Genomic DNA, 6,648 nt, shown 5'->3' with positions numbered 1-6,648 from the left:
CCATCTGCAAACTATAATTTCCTATGGGACTTGTAATGGAAAAGCTGGATCCAAATGTAATTTGACTATATTTCACTGTTCTCAGGGAAGTTATAGTATCTTTGCTTTGGAACCCATTCTCTTTTGGAAAATGCTACAAACCAGCTGTCTTCTTTTTCAATTCATAGCTGAGCGGAAGTAGTTTTAAAACTAAGCTTTAAATCCTGTGCTCGGATTGCTGCATAGGGATGTCAAAACTGCAGTACAGGTCAGCTGTAATTCTGTCATAGTGTTTGCAAAGAACAACACATGTCTTTAAGTATTACGTTCTGGAAAGCTTTTCAGTGGCTGCTGAGTATATGATACACATCCAACACACAAATAAGCACAATGTATGGTTTTGCATTCTACTCATTTTAGGTAGAACTGAAGAGCCTGAGTAGACTCATGGTTCTTAGCAACCATGTGGGAGAAGAAACATGGTATTTTTATTTACAGATGTCATGCTGAGTTCCCTGATAAAAAGAACAAATACAATCTTTGCTTATGCACTAGCTTGATTTCATTTTTTCAATTTACTCGTCAAAAGCTGAAAACAAAAATTACAGTATCAGTTTCAGGATCATATTTAGAATAGGATCCCTCTTCAGAAACAGTTCTGTGAAGTGCTGAGTTATCTCACTTTCATCTGACTTTAGAAGAACGTTCTATTATTTAGTGTCTATTAAAACATCCTCAGCATTTTGCAGGGTGAAGCTTGGAGAAAGCTCCAAAGCACTCATAACTTTAAGCCATTGTATGAACAGAAAGTATCTAATTGTACCAGTCATTAAAAATAATTTTTATTTTGGTTGAGTAATATTCAGATGTTCCAGAATAATGTCATTTTGCTCTAGCTGTCTCACTATATTACGATACCAGTATCTGCACTACTGGCCAGTTTTCAGAAACGATTACCTCTGTGGTTCCTTGAGAATAGGAAAAGGAAAGATAGTCAGAATAGAAGAAAAGGCCACAGACCCATGCATCTTCATCATAAGATCCTCTCTCTCTGCTTTAGAATAAAGTTTACTAAGGAAAAGATTCTGCAAGCCAATAAGGAAATGGAGAATATTTGGTGGCATTGCAGATGTATAGTTATAAGAGATGACATTATTATAGTAAATACACATACAAGGGACATGATCATATTAGAGGAGCAATGGAAAGAGCCTGAGTTAAGAACATCAAGAGAAATCCAGATCAAACTTGTTAGACCATAGAGGTAATAAAGAACATGATACATACCATCTCATTATGGGATATGAGACCATGTGGCAAGGTAAAAGCAATGTCCTCCCCGCAGCAGAAGAAGGTATTAAAGAAGAAAGGGAAAATCCTACAATTTCTAGAATGTTACAATGCAAACGAAGCACCAGCTTGACTCAGGAGTTTGGACTCCATACTGAACACACCACTGCTTTAGATTCCCCTAACTTAACTGACAAATGTGTTCTTAAGTGACTGGAGAGCTTGCTTGTTACAAAAAGCAGTCTTTATTACATGGTAGTATATGGTTCTGGATATGTAGAAGGAAAGGGAGGATCTCTGATTCATCTGAACATGAATCTACTTGGGTTGTTTATTTTTGTTCCAAAAATTAAACATGCTCATATTTTTGTCTTTTGTGAACCTTCCAGACATTCTGAATTCATTTAATTGCAGCACATGCACAGGCAGTATCCCATAGTTATTTAGTCACTTTAGAGAGTGTGAGAACTGCACAACAAATGTTTATAGCTGACCTATAAATCCCAGGAGGTTTAGAACAAAAGCACCGAAAGATTCTCATGTGTAACGGTGCAATAGGGCATTGCCACAAAAACTTTCCAATGGATTTCATTAAAATGGAAAGTGTAGCTCTGTGACTGCAAGGAAACATGTCAAAAGGAAAAGGAAATCAGTAAGTACAGAGACTAATAACAAGCTCACTTGTTTTCTTTCAGCACAAAGTTAAAAAAATAACGATGCCCTTATCTCAGTGTGAAGATTATTTCTAAAGGGATTAAAGCTCCTGTAAAAGTGAATCATTTCTGTTTTCTTCAGCATCTTAATCATAGTTCTCCTTTAGATAAGGAAACATCCCATTTGATAGAATCCCTATTTTAAACATCTAGTTCTTAGATATCTGATAACTTTTGGTCTCCTTGATAGGCCAAACCTGCAGTTGGTATTGGGCTACCCACAGCTGCTTGTGCTTTTACCACAAGGGAGAAGTTTACAAGCTATTGCAGTTAGCAGGGAAGCAGGGAAACAAAGAACCATTATTTCAATATATTATCTCCCTCATCAGACTCAAACAACCACTTTCTTTTTTTATTGCTCCCTGCAGTATAACCAAGTTTGATAGATAAAGCATTACCTCCAAGACCATTGTTCTCTTGAACAAATACCACAAAGATAACCATTTGCCATGCTGTTGTTTGGTTTCAACAAACATATGAATGAGATCAAAGTCTTCTGAACTAAAACCACGTTTCAATCACAGACTGAGTCAGATTGTTCTTGCTCAGGGACCATGTGATGTGGAAGAATGAAATGAATATGTTCCTCCTCTAATGTGTGCTGGTGAATTGTAACTCTTGTTTTTACTTCTGGAAGCAAAGCAATGCAATGCAAATACTGTTCTTTGGGTATCTCTTTTTCTTTAAAAGCAAAACAAAGATCCTTGCAAAACAGAAAGTGAAACTGTATTGGGGGAACTAGGGGAAGAAAATACTAACTGAAGGCAAGAAGGCTTTCACTTTGTGTTGAGTTGATTTTATAGGAGATGACCAGCAAAGACAACTATGTACATGATTAATTTCCATTCTAATAATTTGGTTGAGACCCTCAGAACAAGCTGACTTATTCTGGTCCTGAGGAGTGGACTGTATAAGAAGACAGTATATTCACTTTCTTACATTAAAAAAGCATATACTTTCAGTGCATCTCTGGAGGTTTCTGTGATAATGTGTCTTCCTGGCTGGCATGATCTGGCATGGCTGGTGTCATCTGACATGTTCAGAACAAGATTACGCTGAGGCCTTCTTATTTAGATTCTACCTAAATTGCTCTTGGATGAGAATGGGAGATTATCTGTCAGATTAGTACAGAAATGGAATTGGCATGGTAGGAATCCTCTTTTTTTCCTAGTAACACTTTCTATTTGAAACCAAAAAAATTTCTTGTGTAAATTACCTTTCCTCTCCCATTCAAGGATTTAGCCAGATGTGTCATTTGTTGCTTAATGTTCCAAATTTGTAGTCTTTAAAATTGGAAAACTTGTCTTCCTGCTCCTCCATGGGGTACACGCATCTGTATTGAACAACCCCTGTAATTAATGCTTGCATTTTCAATAGTGCATGGAGAGTGCTCATAGCAGCTCTCTTTACAAGTAGAGAATTGGTTTTCTTCTATTATTAGCATAGTCCAGATAAACATGGTAGAGAATACAACACAATCTCTGTCTTTTGGCATGGAAAAAGAATATGCATGTGGTCCCACTGAAGAAAAAGCATACCTTATGGATTAATTTAACCTTTGGATTCTGTGGTGAGAATTGCTTGATGGCTCAATTGTCAGCAAATCTATGTGTGTGAGTATAGGAGCCTAACTGCGAAAATAAGCACAAATTCTCCCCTGCTTGCAACTCAAAACTTGCCTCATGGAACTGGCAAAACAAAAGTGCAGCCACACTAGAAGCTGATTTTAATATGGTAACCTAATTTTAAAATGGAAGGAATCTTGATGAATTACTTTGTGCTTTCTAATTAGTAGTTCTTGAACATTCATTAAATGTATTTTGCTTAAGAATTGTAGTGAACTATTAAAATTAAAACAAATCCCTATTTTCAGCATCCATGTTTTAAGTCCATCATTCGAAAGGTGCTTGATTTTTAGCTGTAAATGCTGATGTGTTGTCAGCTAAGACTTTCAGATAACCATATCTAAACCATCAAGTGATCTAGTAATGTGATCATGTACTCGGTCCTGGAAAACCTGCTCTTGCTGAGCCTGCTTTGAGCAGAGGGTTAGAAAAGACAGTCTCAGGGCTCCCTTCCAGCCTCAGCAATTCTGTGATTCTGCTCCTTGGTTAAAGAGTAAATTTCTAAAAATTAGTCCTTTCCCTTAATTTAGGTATCGCAAGTGGGTTTACGTGCTTGAACTTAGATTTATTTAAAGCAAAGTTTAGCTGAAATTTAGTTGCATAATTTTATTTACCATTTTTTTCAGAATTGGTTTCTGGAGAGGTCTAAAAAAAAAAGAGGTCTTCAACTACATAGGAAGGAAGGTTATTTAAAAAATGAAAGGAAATAATGTCATTAAAGAAATTGTTATTAATTTTCTAGCTATACCAAATGAAACTCTTATGGATATTGTGTGGACATATTATTCCTTAATCTACTTCTAAAATAGCTATGTTCTGTGTTTCAGAATATTTCTAGTCCCAATGTGACTACTTTTATTTTCCCTTTATTTTCCCAGAAATTAATTCCTTGGCTCTGGCAGGAGGACTTCTCTTTTAATACCTCCTGGATCACATCTATGTCCATTGCTCAAGGCAAAATTTAATAAATTTCAAAATCGCCATAGTTTTCTACAAGCAGAAATGACTGGATTCGTTTAGGAAGTGTTATAACTGACTGAAACATGCTCTGCAATTGAACATAAAACCAAAATCAGTCTTATTAGAACAACACAGTCAAACCATTAACAGGGAACACATGCTTTTAAAATATGTCTGAGAATTAGAACAACATTTGAATCTGTACTGCATATTTTGTATTTGCAGTCCAAATTTAACTCCCTTTTTATGATCTTGGTTCATTAAAATGTTTTCCACTCAGAAAATTTGGATCCAAAGGTAACCTTGAGGTTATTTTCCCTTGAGAGTATCTGACATCTGGGTTGGTTCAAATGCTTAAACCGCCCAAAGCTAAAACTCGTCAAAACATAAAAGGGAAGTGCTATTTCCATTTTAATGTTTTTGGGAGATATTCACAGTGACAATCTGCAGTCAGTCAGATTCCTTATGTAATCGTGCTAGCTTCACTGAGAACAAGTCCTCTTCAGGGGACAGTGGGACCTATTTCAAAGGCCACGACACCTGCCAATCTGTTGTCACGGCACACATCTGCCAGCGTAAGAAGTCATTGCACAAAAAGGTGCTGAGATATAACAGCAATAGTGGAGGAAAGCTAATGAGTTAAAAGGCTGCTCAGTTTCCTGCAGTGCGAAAAAGCCAGAATTTTCTGACTCAAGACTGTTGGACTCCAGTGTGGCTCTGGCCCGGGAGCTCTTGTCGCAGGAAGGGGAAGGGGCCAAGCTATGCTGGAGACCTGGACAAGTCTCCTGGAGAGCTGCACTTGGGGGTCCCACTGCCATGGGGGAGGAAGGTGGTGGGGAGGTAGAAACCACAGTGCTTGGAGCAGCCAGTGCCCAAATCTCATTGTACCAACCCTCACCCTTCCCAGGTGTTGGCATAGGCAGCACTGGGAGAAGAGCCATGCCTTGACCTGCCTTGCCACCTACAGAAGTTACTTCTCAGTCTAGCTGTGCTTAAGAGCAGCTCAGCTGAGAATGGACCCTAAGGTAAATGCAGCCCGTCACAAGATGAAACTTGTGCTCTAGAATTACAGATTCATGTAACAGTCTTATATTTCTTTAACCTTGATGGAGACCAGCCTGTGTTTCATATTAGCTGAAAAATTATCCACACGTACATTTTAAGCAGGAACTGCCTGGAGAATAGGTATTACTCTTAGCATGATCTATTAGCTATAACATATGCAATATAGAGGTACAGATTGGAACCACAATGTACTAAACAATGAACCTGCAAAGTGTAAGAAGTGGCTCACGTCTTGAAGATGTTACAGTCCCAAGGAGACAAAGACAATTATAAACAATTAAGGAAGACAAAGAGCCAGAGAAAGAAAATGAAAGAAAAGCTCCAAGTTAATAATAATGATGTAACAGTAACAGTCTTTTTGGCAACTTATTTCAGTCTTTCTCTTAGCATCTCAAATTGCTTTTTTAAGTTATCAATATCATGTTAGTTATTCTTATTGCAATAAGGATAGCAGTTTGGCATCAGATCTGATATATTTATGAAGTGAATAATATTGTTGCCTGACGAAAGAATTTGAAATACAATCCAAATGAGCAATTAAGCAACTTAACAGCATGATGAAGACAATCTTGTCTCAGGAAATACCTGGGTTTTATTTCCAACTCTTCAACCAACTGCCAATAAAACCTACAACATGCATCTTGTTTGCAGATTCTCAGTTTTCTGTCCATAAACTGTGTATTCATTTATTGTGATTAGTCCCGAGCACTGAAGCTGCAGTTGACAAATGAGGGCTGTGCTTTACCTGAACACGTTCTGAGTGGTATTTCTAGCTGGAAACCAGTCGAAGTTATCGATGTTACATACTTATAATGTGAAGAACAGCTGCTTTGCTGCTAATAGTTTGACATAACCCAAAGGCAGATGAAAGGGTTTTAAGCTCAGATAGGTCAATGCTTCCAGCTAGACTCTTAGCTGATGTACATTACCCCCAGTGATGGCAGTGATTTACAGCAGCTGAAGACCTGCCCCAACTCACAGTGCTGAGTTTTGAACAGGTCTCATCCAGACTACGG

Source organism: Apteryx mantelli, chromosome 2, assembly GCF_036417845.1.
Source record: "Apteryx mantelli isolate bAptMan1 chromosome 2, bAptMan1.hap1, whole genome shotgun sequence".
NCBI classification, from domain to species: domain Eukaryota; kingdom Metazoa; phylum Chordata; class Aves; order Apterygiformes; family Apterygidae; genus Apteryx; species Apteryx mantelli.
Note: the sequence above shows the minus strand (reverse complement) of the source record.